Source organism: Topomyia yanbarensis, chromosome 3, assembly GCF_030247195.1.
Source record: "Topomyia yanbarensis strain Yona2022 chromosome 3, ASM3024719v1, whole genome shotgun sequence".
Taxonomy (NCBI): domain Eukaryota; kingdom Metazoa; phylum Arthropoda; class Insecta; order Diptera; family Culicidae; genus Topomyia; species Topomyia yanbarensis.
Genome location: NC_080672.1, coordinates 282,906,991 through 282,920,606, shown reverse-complemented (window position 1 = coordinate 282,920,606; position 13,616 = coordinate 282,906,991). Strand labels below are relative to the sequence as shown.

Sequence of the window (13,616 nt, the reverse complement as noted above, 5' to 3'; positions counted from 1 at the left end):
AAATCTTCCCCATGATCCAAATACACTGAAAAAGTTTCTTTTACGTCTTTAAAATGATAAACATTAGATTTCTGACATTTTATGATGGGGTAACGCGAATAATTGTTAAGATGGGCATAATTATACGAATTAATTGTTTTTATTGGAGCAAAATTACAAATATCTCGAAAACTATCGCATTTTGGACGATTTTTGTTAAATGCATTTTGATTTTAAATGATACTTAAATTTAGATCATGTAATAAAATTACAGTTTTGTATGTAAATTAGCATGGATTTTAAAAATATGTACTAAGTTATGGTTAGCAAAAAAAAATTTACCGATAAGTTCTCCATCATGTAATCATATTCAACATGTTTCTTTTCTCTTAAGGCACAAATCCCCGACTACATACGGGGAACGTGCCATTTGAGCCAATATATTCTGAAGGTTTTGTTACCAAAATATAAAAAAATTAGAGAAATGTTTTTTTGCAATTTAAATTTTTGATAAAATTTTCTGGTTTTGTGAAAAATGACACATTTTTTCAGTGCATATTTTTTCGTGATGAAGTATTCATTCCCTGTAACTCGTTCTTAGATAGTCTTGCTGAATAAAATAGAGTAATCGACCAAAATTTTTTGGAAATTTATGCACGTAAAAAGTCTACGCTCTTGTGAAAAGTTGCTCTTGTATCAAAATATTTCAATTGCAAAGTTTGAATGAAGTCTTCAATGAATTGGGTAATTTAGAAAAAAAAAACCAGTTGAAATTGTAATGATTTTTTTTTGTTGCATCGATTGACATTTTCCCATTTAACCTTTACAGTACCAAGCTAAAATTTTTCTGAAAATTTTGTTTAAATTTTGCTCTTATTTCGTCAATTTTTGACCGAATTGGATGGAACTGGCTTTGAAAGATCTGGAATTTAGTCCAGTTTCTATATACCGAGTAGTGTTCAAATCCGTGGACCGGTTCCCGAACTAATCCGAATTCCCTTGGGGTATATCCGGCATCCCAGTGGGGTGACGGACGAGTTTTGAAGAAACATCCCACAAATTTAAGTAATTGTATTTTGAAATGTGCTACTTATGACTATTTCCCATTGATCCTTCACAATAGACATGAATTGGACCAATCTTGGCCACCGGAGAACTGTTCCGGGAGAACCTAAGAAAATGTATATATTTTTCTATCATTCCAGCGATTTCGGTTCATAGCTTTATACGAAATGCGAAGTTCTTCCAATCATACGGTTCTACAGCTCCCTCAAGGCCATTCCGGCACCGGTTCCGTACGGATGGACATTTGACGCCATTTTGAAAACCAAGATGGCAGCTTCCGGTTACCACAAAATAGTGAAAACCACCATCAATATGGGTGTTATTTGAAAGAGAACGGCCAGCAAAAGCCGGAAATTGATAATTGACGCCATTTTGAAAAGCAAAATGGCGATTTCCGGTTACCACAAAACAGTGAAAAGCATCATCAATATGGGTGTCATTCGAAAGGGAGTGGTCAATAGAAGACAGAAATTGATTTTTGACGTATTTTCAAAACCAAGATGGCGGCTTCCGGTTATCACAGTGCAGTGCAAACCGCCACCAATAATGGCGTTATTGTAAAGCGCTAGCGATCAGCAAAAGCCGGAAAATGATTTTTGACGCCAATTCGAAAACCAAAATGACGGGTTCCTGTTCCAAAGAAACAGTGAAAACCGTCATCAATATGGGTGTCATTAGAAAAGAGATGGTCACTTGAAAACTAAGATGGTAGCTTCCGGTTACCACAAAACAGTGAAAACAACCATCAATATGGGTGTTATTTGAAAAAGGAAATTTATAATTGACGCCATTTTCAAAACCAAGATGGCGGTTTCCGGTTACCACAACAGTCAAAAGTATTGTCAATATGAGTGTCATTCAAAAGGGGGGGGGTCAATAGAAGACAGAAATTGATTTTTTCGCCATTTTCTAAGCAAAGATAGCGGCTTCCGGTTTCCACAAGGCAGTGAAAACCACCGTCAGTAATGGTGTCATTGTAAAGCGGGTGGTCAGCAAAAGACGAAAATTGATTGTTTACACCATTTTGAAAACCAAGATGGTGGCTTCCTGTTCCAAGGAAACAATGAAAACGATTGTCAGTATGGGTGGCATTTGAAACGGGGTGATCAGTAGAAGACGGGAATTGATGATTGACGCCATTTTGAAAACCAAGATAGCGGCTTCCGGTTTCCACAAAACAGTGAAGACTGTCATCAAGATGGAAGTCATTTGCGAGTGGGTGGTCGGCAGATACGGATATTGATTGACGCCATTTTGGAAAGCAAGATGGTGGTACCACAAAATAGTCAAAATCATCATCGGTATGGGTTTTATTTAGAAATGAACGGTCACCCAAGTAGCAATTTTTCACACCAACAATAAGTATGTGCTGTTGTGACAGACAACTAAGTTTCTTCGTGACTCAAAAGGTACAGATTTAGACTAATTTTCAATATAGTTCAGCGAAACTTTTAAAACTTGCTCCCATTTCGTAGTCATTACTATGCGAGAATAACCGAATTAAATCATATTGTTGTCAATATGTTGAACGCAGATCTCAACAAGATTAGTTCATTCTAGCCGATGTTCACATGGATTGTCCATCGGCAATATTATTATAATAATAATTTTCGATTTGGACATGGGTATTTCCTCGTTCAATACTGCGGATCGTGATCGTGCGTTGCATTGGAGATGTATTTGTTGATTCACGCGTTCGTGGTTGGTGTCGGCTTCAAAGTGTGGTATACGTGCAGGTGTGTGGGGCTTCTTCGATGACTTAATCGTTCATGGAGTGATTGCTGGCCTCAATTAAAGCAGTGGATGATATCAAGAAGTTTTGACTCGTGAGCCGCTGCTGAATAATGTGCTGGGGAAACGACGGCGACTGAGATGCCGCGGTTGCCTACTTTTTTCTTTACTTTGTAAGTAAGGGTTTTCCACTATTCGGGTTCTTGTTTGCACGGCGTACCCTTCTTTTCAGGGCGGCCTAGGTGTTTTTATTGAATTACGGATTTTCGTTTCACAACAAAAAAAGGTAAATAAACTAATAGATTTACCGACTTTTATTCTACCAAATCTCCTCTTTGCTGCACTCTGTCGATGAAGTTGATCAGCCGCTTCTGACGATGGCGGGAAGGCGGGCGGTTTCTTCCGACCGGCCGAGAACACAACGGCCGCGTTCTCCTGCTGGTGTCGTTGGCTGCGCCGGCAGCGATCCTTGACTTTTAGCTAGGGATGTGAGCTTGGCTCCTTTGTTGGAACCTCTCTAGCGACGATGGCGAATTATCGCCGGATCTACTCGCTCCCCGCGAGAGATCCCAGAAGTCACCGCAGTGTACTTCCCAGTGAGCACCTTTGGCCACCCTGCTTCGCTCTCCTTGAAGCTTAGCTGTGAAGGAGAGCTAGGCTCGTTCGGCTGATCCTTCACAGCGAGAGCGGAAAGGCGTCTTCTGGGTCCTTTATACTTAGCAGGGGGAAGCGAGTTGCTCCTTGGCGCTTAGCTTCCTTTTCCGGCGACCCGACACCAAAACACTTGAGTACCCGAACCACGGGTCGGCACTTTTCGAACGGGATTGTCACCGTCGCACACGCGCACTTCACCGCACTGGTTATTGTGGCTGGAAACTGTCCCGGAAAAACAAAAAAACTCGGGGCGTCTGTTCGATGCCGTGGTCCGTCACTATCTAAAAACCTCGATGGCCGCCTTCTCCACGACACGAAAAAACAAACACCAACACCAAAAAACCGTACCGCCGCATAGCTATGTGTAGCATATCCAGCACACTTATTGCAGCAAGAGGAGAGCGGTTGCCTATCCAACCCCTTTGTTTCTTGTATACAAACTTAAAACAAAAATTAGTACACCTATCTGATTACACAAAACCGTTTGACGATTGTAAGGACGTGACCCCTATCGGCCTACCTCTGAGTCGATTCCTAGTTCCACCAGGAGTACTTGCTCTAAATTTGAAGCAAATCGGACAAGTCTAGCTACCGGACCAACGTGCCTGAAGTTTGTATGGGATTTTTCGACAATTTATATGAAGAAAACCCACTAGCTCGCATTTTCACCGCTAGGTGGCACAGTATGCATCGAATTATGACTGTAAGTGAAAATAAGAAATATAATTTAATTGTGTACAACTTTGTCGAAGACTGCTAGTCAATTCGGCTTTGTTAAAAGAAGTTATTAAGCTTTTAGCGAAGTGGTGTCTGAGTCAGTTTTGCATGGGGCCTAGCAGTGCGTGGTAGTGTATCGGTACTAGGTTCTAACAAACTAAACATTTTTGTAGAATAATGGTTAGATTTAGCTGAATAGTTCGGAAGAATTGCAATACATAATACGAGTTATGTCTTGGTTAGAAAATTTTAGTGCCACCTGTGATCGCATAGATGGCGCCAACACTAACTTTTCAACGGAGAGAGATAGAAATTAGGTGTCTTCTACAAATATCACCGGTTCTATTTACTATAGAATCCATTCGAAAAATGGTTTTTGAAGAAAATTGCTCAAGGATCTTAACTTTTCGCGGCAGTGATGCCAACTATGCGATTTTTTTCAGTTAAATATTAAAAGTTTTTTTCTTATAACAAATATTTTACTTTTGAAGATTCTAATGCCATCGTGTTCTGTAGATATTTTTACATAAAAAACACTTATAATGTCAATATAATTTGAGCGCATCCTGAGATGCACTGTTTTGAAGGGAAGAACTCGAATTTTCTCATATAAAAATCCATTTTTATTGGCCAAAATTGAGAAAATCTTCAAACAGTCATAAAAATTGACCCTGATCTGCTAAAAAGCAACCAAAAACGTAATTTTTCATAATTTCTCGTCTACTTCACGATAAATTATTTATGAACTTAGAATACTCAAGTTAGTTTTTTTTATTGTTGTGCGCCTGAGATTTTATATGGGAAATAGCGTTTTTTGCTTCAAAATATCGCTGATTTGCTATCTGGCTGAAAAAATCGGATAGTTGGCAGCACTGCCGCCAATAACTAATATATTTTCTAAACTCCTTGAACAATTTTCTTCAAAACCCATCTTACAGTTTGGTTCTAGAGTAAATAGAACCGGAAATATGTTCAAAAGGAAATCAAGGGTTTTGACAATTTGCCAAAAAGGGGGGGGGGTGCTCCCATTGCCCGAGGGATGATTGAATAGACACAAAAATTTGGGTTTTTATATATTGGCCCTAGATGAGCAATTGCTCCAAATTTGATTCAAATCCGTGAAGGTCGATTACACGTGCCTTGATCACTGCGCGTGGAATGACCCTTACATAGAATACATGGGAATTGAGAGGGACCATCAAGCCACCTGATTGAAACGATTTGGGCAGGAAGAGTGGAGTAGCCAGATTCTTGTTGCTAACATTTCGTGAACATTGCGCAGGATTTTCTCCCCACCTATTGAGGCTACTTTTTATAACAATGGCTTGCATTATAATTGGCTTATATGGTCTTGTTATTGGAAGCAAAAGCTTCCGTAGTACATGTAAGCGAAGTCACTTTCCGACCACACAATTCCTTTTTGGCCCTTCGTACAGTAGCATGCTGAGTATGGTCAGAGAGTAATGCTTGAACACGTCATGCTTGTCGTGTAAAGATTGCTCAGTGCTATGGAGAGTGTTCCTGTTACAAACGTGTTAGTACCACCGCCACCACTACATCTACTGACCACCCCTTTCAAATGACACCCATACTTATGGTTTTCACTGTTGTTTGTAGTAACCGGAAGCCACCATATTGGTTTTCGAAAATGGCGTCAAAAATAACTTTATGACTACCCCTTTCTGATACCTATACTGATGATAGTTTTCGCTGTTTTGCAGTAACAGGAAACCGCAAACTTGGTTTTCAAAACTGCATAAACAATCAATTTCGTACTTCTTCTCACCAATCCCTTTCAAATAACACCTATATTGATGGTAGTTTTCACTGGTTTTTGGAAACCGGCAGCCGCCATCTTGGTTTTCAAAATGGCGTCAATCATCAATTTCCGTCTCCTGCTGACACACACCTTTCAAATGACACCCATATTGATGACGGTTTTCACTGTTTCTTTGGAACATGAACCCGCCATTTTGGTTTTCGAATTGGCGTCAAAAACCAATTTCCGGCTTTTGCTGATCGCTAGCGCTTTACAATGACGCCATTATTGGTGGTGGTTTGCACTGCACTGTGATAACCGGAAACCGCCATCTTGGTTTTGAAAATGGCGTCAAAAGCAATTTTTGTCTTCTATTGATCACTCCCTTTCGAATGACACCCATATTGATGATGCTTTTCACTGTTTTGTGGTAACCGGAAATCGCCATTTTGCTTTTCAAAATGGCGTCAATTATCAATTTCCGGCTTTTGCTGGCCGTTCTCTTTCAAATAACACCCATATTGATGGTGGTTTTCACTATTTTGTGGTAACCGGAAGCTGCCATCTTGGTTTTCAAAATGGCGTCAAATGTCCATCCGTACGGAACCGGTGCCGGAATGGCCTTGAGGGAGCTGTAGAACCGTATGATTGGAAGAACTTCGCATTTCGTATAAAGCTATGAACCGAAATCGCTGGAATGATAGAAAAATATATACATTTTCTTAGGTTCTCCCGGAACAGTTCTCCGGTGGCCAAGATTGGTCCAATTCATGTCTATTGTGAAGGATCAATGGGAAATAGTCATATGTAGCACATTTCAAAATACAATTACTTAAATTTACGGGATGTTTCTTCAAAACTCGTCCGTCACCCCACTGGGATGCCGGATATACCCCAAGGGAATTCGGATTAGTTCCGGAACCGGTCCACGGATTTGAACACTACTCGGTATATAGAAACTGGACTAAATTCCAGATCTTTCAAAGCCAGTTCCATCCAATTCGGTCAAAAATTGACGAAATGAGAGCAAAATTTAAACAAAATTTTCAGAAAATTTTTAGCTTGGTACTGTAAAGGTTAATAAAATCAACAATTGATTGGCGATGGTGACTATAAGAAGTGTTCTTGGTCACAATGGCCACACTGTCAATTGATTTCAATTTGCTAGAAATTATATTGTTATTCATTTCTTCCAGATATTTCCTGGTGAACTCCTGCAGACTCTGCTTTATGAATCTAAATGAGCTCCTGCAGAATTTGCTCAAAAATTCCAAGAAATAATGTAGGGTTACAGTGCTGTATTCATCTCACTCAATAGGACACATTAGTTAGAGCAAATTTCTGCCATCTCTATTCAACGCATTAGCTCAAATGGTACGATGAATAAAGGCGTGTTGTACTCAACTTTTAACTTCGCTCAAATGCAAGAATTTTTCATTTTACAGGCAAGATTTTTAATTGTGCGGTTTCTTAGGGACATAGCAAATATGGTGATCCCTATTTAAGCGCAATCCAATCCCTAGTAACAATTGAGGTCTTATGGTAGCTTTCTAGCAACTGATAAAACATAGATTACACTTGTAGCGTGCTATAAATCTTCAATTGTTAATTGGGATCACTGTAAGTCGAGTTATCAACGAATTAATGTGACCTCCTGACTAATGAGATGAATTAGGGCTCGTCTACCCTATATGTGTTTCTTACAGATATTTCCATGTGAACTCCTATAAATATTAAATGAATAAAATATGCCCCTTCGTAGAAAAACGTGCATTTTAATATGCTATGTCAATGAATTGTTTCAACATGCCTAAAAATCAATCTAAATTTGATTATAGATGCAAGTAAAACTAAAAGAAAACTCTTTTTTACTATTTCAGATATTCAGAAGTCCAGTGAGCCATCTCCGGTGAGTACATTATAGCTTACCAAAAGCTTATTATTCTTCAACGTAGTTTAGACTACACGGTTCGCCGGAAAACTGTACAAAAATTCTGCGATAAACAAACACTTAAAAGACTCCTCGGGGCAAACTGAAAGTATAGTCTTCCAAATAAACTTTTTCGCTTCACTTCTTTCAGTTGCTCGCGAGGGATTTTCACCGAGTAGCACATATAAAACCCCGCGTTCAATCCCGTTTAGTAAAGCAATGCAATTTAGCACGGGCAGAACCCAGTGATGTGCAAACTTTGATAAATTAGCTATCGCCACACCCAGAGGAGAACGCCTAGTGCAGCTGAGCTACTAGGAGATAGCACAGCGAGCAAAGCTTGCAGCATGCACAAAAGAGTTTCGTAGTTTCGTAGACTGAGCAAAGAGCTAATTTGGCTTGCATGATAAAAACTGCTTCGGAGGAAAACCAATTAGGACCACTGAAAAGCGAATTTCTTCTTATCCCTGACTGTGTGCAAAAAATGGTTAAACTTGCCAAACAGAAACCCAGCGCACCGAGAAGTTTTGTTGCATTTGGTCATACGACTAGTGACTGTGTTGTATTGAAATGTTTAGTCTGCTTGCGACATCGTTTAGTGAGTAGTTGTCAAGCCGCCAACCACTTCGAATGGAAACGTAGAAAATAACGATACCAAGCATAACATTCCTCATCTAAGCAGTTGTGGAACCCTCGCGAGCATAACAATTAGAACCACTCCCGTATGAACTGAATCGAAGAAAACACATTTTGCGGCCAGGCATCCGCTTTCCTTCCGCATTTTAGCTTACCAACGTGAAATATAAATTATCATCTTGGCTCGCTAGAAGATATTCCAATTTCGTTCGATAAGCACTTTCCGCGAGTGATGAGACGGAAAACTTCTGCGCGAAACATTCTGCGTAATTGTTGGCTGAAGAAAGTTCCACCCGATTCCAAACCATATCGCCATGTCGTTATCCGAAGAGATGAAACAGCAGCATCGGTGACGACAGACTATTGCTAGAAATGTGAAAAGGGGCTGACTAAAAGCTGATAGGTTGGCTGAAATTGCCTGTCAGAGCAAGTTTCCGCTAGTCTAGAATTATCTCTAGATTCCCAATAAGAAATTAACTTCCAGTTGTTAACCCGGAAGAATGTGGTTCAGTTCGAAAACGGCAAAAACTTTACATTTTAAACGCGGTTGCGCTACTTTTAATTCGTTGTAAAGTTATTCACTGAGTCAATTTATATAACTTTAGCAGATAAGCATATTTGAACGGTAGCGTGATTATTTTTTTGTTTTAAAACTTATATTGTATTTGTTGCTCAATTGGTATGCTATTGATTCTGAAGTGTGGTGTACTATTCTTTGAACAACTTTTAAGGGGAGATTATTGTATAAACTGTCAAAACAATATGAAGCATAGCGCGCGATTCAAAAAAAATGCTACGCTAATGGCTTGAACATTCTTTTTTGAGACTTACAAACATGCAAAAAAAATGCAAAATTTCGTTGAAATATAATAGTTCATTTTGGAGATATTAACGCGCAAAGACAATATGTTTTTCTCAGTTGACGTCCTGAATTGCAAGAGAATATAATAATAATAATCTTTAATATGAACTTTTTTTAACTGTCATTGGTTAACAAGAACTTTTTATTGTTTTTTTGTATGCTTATGTGTATGCTGGTAGTAGAAGCCACCATTAGTTCAAGAAAAATATCAAAAAAAAATCCATGACAGTCGAAATTCTCCCTAGACTAGCAGTAGTCATTTTTGGGGATCTGGAAGACAGAGCTCTACTAAAATGTCTTTCTTGACAATTCGACCACCGAGTACTTCTTCGGATTTACACACACTCCATTCTTGCTGCATCATAATCAACAAAGGTTTCAGGTTATTGTTAGAGAAATCTACAATCCTCAAATGAGCGGATGAAAGGAAATGTTTTGAGATCGTCTATGAAGGACCGGAGAGGAGTTTTCAGCATCAAGTTCACGTCATTGGAGTAAAGCAGAAAATCAACGGTGCCAAGTAGCTTCCCTGAACTATTTTTGACGTTGAAGTAATTGTGAATGCACGACAGTCTCCAATGATAACTATTACAGTGCCCCCGATTTTATCTACCCATGATTTTATCAGCTTTTTGATCCGATTTTTTCACTAACTAACTTTCTAACTAATAAAGTTTCTTTGTGTGTGAGTGAGCGTGTGTCATCGATTCTTTTTCGTGAGCATTGCGCTCATCTCGAACTGTGCGCGAACAGCTCAATGTTCAAAAAGGATTGCTTTTGGGAATGAGATTGTAAGCCCAAAAACAGAATATCTGAGCGCACCGTTTTGGGGTGCATGAGGTGCTTTCCGGAAGTTTCGGCCTTCATTAAGAAGCACCACCCGAACGACGATATCATGTTCTAGCCGGATTTGGCCTGGGCACATTATGTGAAGCTGTCACTGGAGGAGACGGAGCGTTTAAAGAACGCAATCTCGACCTCGTTGCTCACATTGAAAATTTTCAGCCGAACCCTGAAGCGGAGGATCTGTTCGAACAATTTCACCCCGAAAACCGAATACGAACTGATCAATATAGCGAGGGGAGATACAGAATATGTCAACATCTTTCTTTTCGACAACTACTTCAGATAAAAGAAATCCCATAATAACTTCAAGCTCATGGTGTTTGAAAAGGGTTTAAGTCAAGAAAACACCATGGTGTATTTTTGGGGTATAAAGACCGTTTAATTGTTTTAATATACAGGGTGTTTGGTTCATGGTTAAGAATCTCTCGGGGGGTGATAGACTGCCATATTTGGAGAAAAAAATTGTTCTACACATACCATCAAATCTCAACCGTTACAGAGTTATTGAACTTTTTGTGTAAAAAACTTATTTGTCTTAAGATACCTCTAACTTTAAAAGTATACTTTGTATTTTAAATGTTTTAGTTCCATTCGAAAGGTGAGAAAATTTCGCATGGAGTGATGCCCTCACATGTTTCAGCTAATGAGTATAAGTAGCCTTTTCAAAGTAATTTATTTAAAATTAAGCAATTTTAAACGATTTTTCGTTCATTTCTTGAAATTCCTAATAGTTAACCTCATCATTTTAATAATTCAGATTATTAGTCTTGATGAACTGCTTAATTCGTTCTTTGACATGATACACTTACCTTTTCTTATTTTCATGATTTTGGGTTATTCAACTTGGATATTTTTATCTCATTTTCACTAGTACCAGCTCTAATTGATTAAATGGCACTAAATTATGGCACTTTTTTTCTTTTTATTCGATAGCCAAGAAAATTTTACAGTGAAAAATGTATTAATACCTTTCAGTTAAGTGAATTTAGTATACTTTTAAAAGTAAATTAGTTTAAAGTTAGTGCTATTATTAGCATTTTCGTTAATTTTCTTAAAATAGTAAATAATAAACATCACCATTATTATCATGGAAATAATGCATCTCAGCAAGTTCTACAGTTCTTTCTTTGACTCCATTCAATTATCTCTTTTGGTTTCGCAGCAAAATCGTTTTTATCACATCGTTTCATATGCAAAAATAACGATTTCGAACCCACTACATTTGTGGCGAGCTCATGCTGTGTTAACTATTAAATAGCAGCAAAATGAAAAGAGATATAGACAAAGTGTCAAATAAAAAGTTATAGAGAACATTAAGGGGCATCAAATGAACAATAGTAACGATAAATTTTGTTGATTAATAATTAGAATACTTAAAAAACTCTCCAAAAAACACAAAAGTTGAGTTATTTCGTTAGTAAAAAATCATTTAGTACACTTAACTAAAAGATATTTGTACATACACGGATAGGACATTTCCTCAGCTTTCCAATGAAATCTTGTAAATAACGATATAAAGCATATTTTTTAGATTAGAGTCTTTTAAGCACTTGCAAGTCGGTTACAGGAAAAGTATAGTAATGAAATTACAAAGAAATGAGAAGAGATAGAAAAATGATGTCCAAGAACAAATTATGAATCGTCCTAAAACCCAACTTTTGGATAATGGATATTGCGCTAATCATACTTCATTATTTCGAGAAAATTAGCAAAAACCTCCTCAAAAACACTAACTTTTAACTACTTTACAGCTAAAAAGTAATTAAAACTAATTACTTAAAAGATATGAGAACACCATTCAATAGGAAATTTTCTCACCTTTCGAATGGAACTGAAATATTTAAAATACAAAGTATACTTTTAAAGTTAGAGGTATTTTAAGACAAATAAGTTTTTACACAAAAAGTTCAATAACTCTGTAACGGTTGAGATTTAATGGTATGTGTAGAACAATTTTTTTCTCCAAATATGGCAGTCTATCACCCCCCGAGAGATTCTTAACCATGAACCAAACACCCTGTATAATACAGTTAAGCTTTTCTTATGGTTGTGAAACTTGGCATGAATCATATTTATGATCTTCTCGAAGGGTCGTGTGGTGTTTGAACCCATGAGAATTTGCAAGGTATGGACAAAGTTCCGGCCAACTGCCGTAAGGCTTCCCGACAGTGAGCGTAGTCATTTTTGTGGGATCATGAATTAATACAGGACTCAAAAAAATGATTTCTTTTGATATCTTTTATCGTTTTTCCTATCCATCCAAGAAATGTATCTTTTTAAATTCAAGCGTTATTACCAGCTAGAGACAGCTCTCAATGAAGTTATTCCACGGTTGTTTCTGATGTCTCACGTATTTCCCTTTTTATGAATTGATAATATGCCACCAAACAAAAGGACATCCCTGGGATTCCTGATTGAAAAACGAAATCCCTCGTTTCATCGACATTGACAGTGCTCGGAGTTCGATACACAACCCGAACCGAATCAAATTTCTTCTTACAAATTTCTGTTTTTAAATGTTATAATAAAACATTCATTTTATTGCTGTTAATTAAGGGTCACAATAAGTTTGGGTGGACCCGTAAACAGAAACATTTACGCGCATTCAGCTGGAAACAAAGAATCTCATTCAACAATAACATCCGGCAAAAATAAAGAATAACGAAATACCAGATTGTTTGTTAGAAAGGTGTGTCTCACTCATTTCAGGCACTTTCTTTTTGATTGTGTGTGTGTGCTAAAAAACCCGGACTGGAGAAATTAAATTTTAGACAATATAATCACAATTCATGTATAGACCAAGCTTTCTAGTTATATTTTGTCATTGTTGTAACTAATGTAGCGAATGCAGTGGTCCGAATCATATATCGAAACTATAAACTGAAATAAATTTCATATATGGACTTAGATGTGTTTTTGCAACGGTTTTCCGAGTGTATTCATTCATAAATTGGCTTTGTAGTATGTGCCTGTTAACAGAATAAAAATAGGATAGGCTGAGTGGAAAGGAATCACATAAAGTGGAAATGAATCAATGAATTGATCAAACGTAAATAATAAACATTCGTTGTGCTTTCCATTGTTCCGCGTAAATGTTTTGCTAAGAAAGTTTTCGTCTGTGCGCAACGAAAGCACAGATTGCTTTCATGCAGGTTACGCATGCAACCGCTAACAAACAGGGATGCCACATTGAAATCTATGTTTCGACCAAAAATATCTTTTTACCATCTGTAATAACTGAAACAGGAAAAAAATCTGTGATAAATTTCCGAAAAATGTGAAAAATCACAATGATTCCAAAAATCTATGAAAATCTGTGAAATTTTCATCAAAATGTCAAAAATCTGTCATCTGTGAACAAAAATTGTAACAAAAATCTGTGACATTACAAATTAAGTACGATTTACACGATACATCAGGCTTCCGTCATCGAGACG

The 13,616-nt window shown here is 37.7% G+C and overlaps 1 protein-coding gene across 4 annotated transcripts in view; it reads left to right on the top strand.

Annotated features, from left to right (window-relative positions):
• Positions 1-13,616, top strand: part of LOC131689207 (potassium voltage-gated channel protein Shal) — a 642,177-nt gene that overhangs the window by 68,292 nt on the left and 560,269 nt on the right. For all 4 annotated transcript variants that reach the window (XM_058974140.1, XM_058974138.1, XM_058974137.1 and 1 more), the window contains exon 2: positions 7,786-7,814. The gene's annotated coding sequence lies outside the window, so the exon portion shown is untranslated. The remainder of the gene's footprint in view (positions 1-7,785; positions 7,815-13,616) is intronic.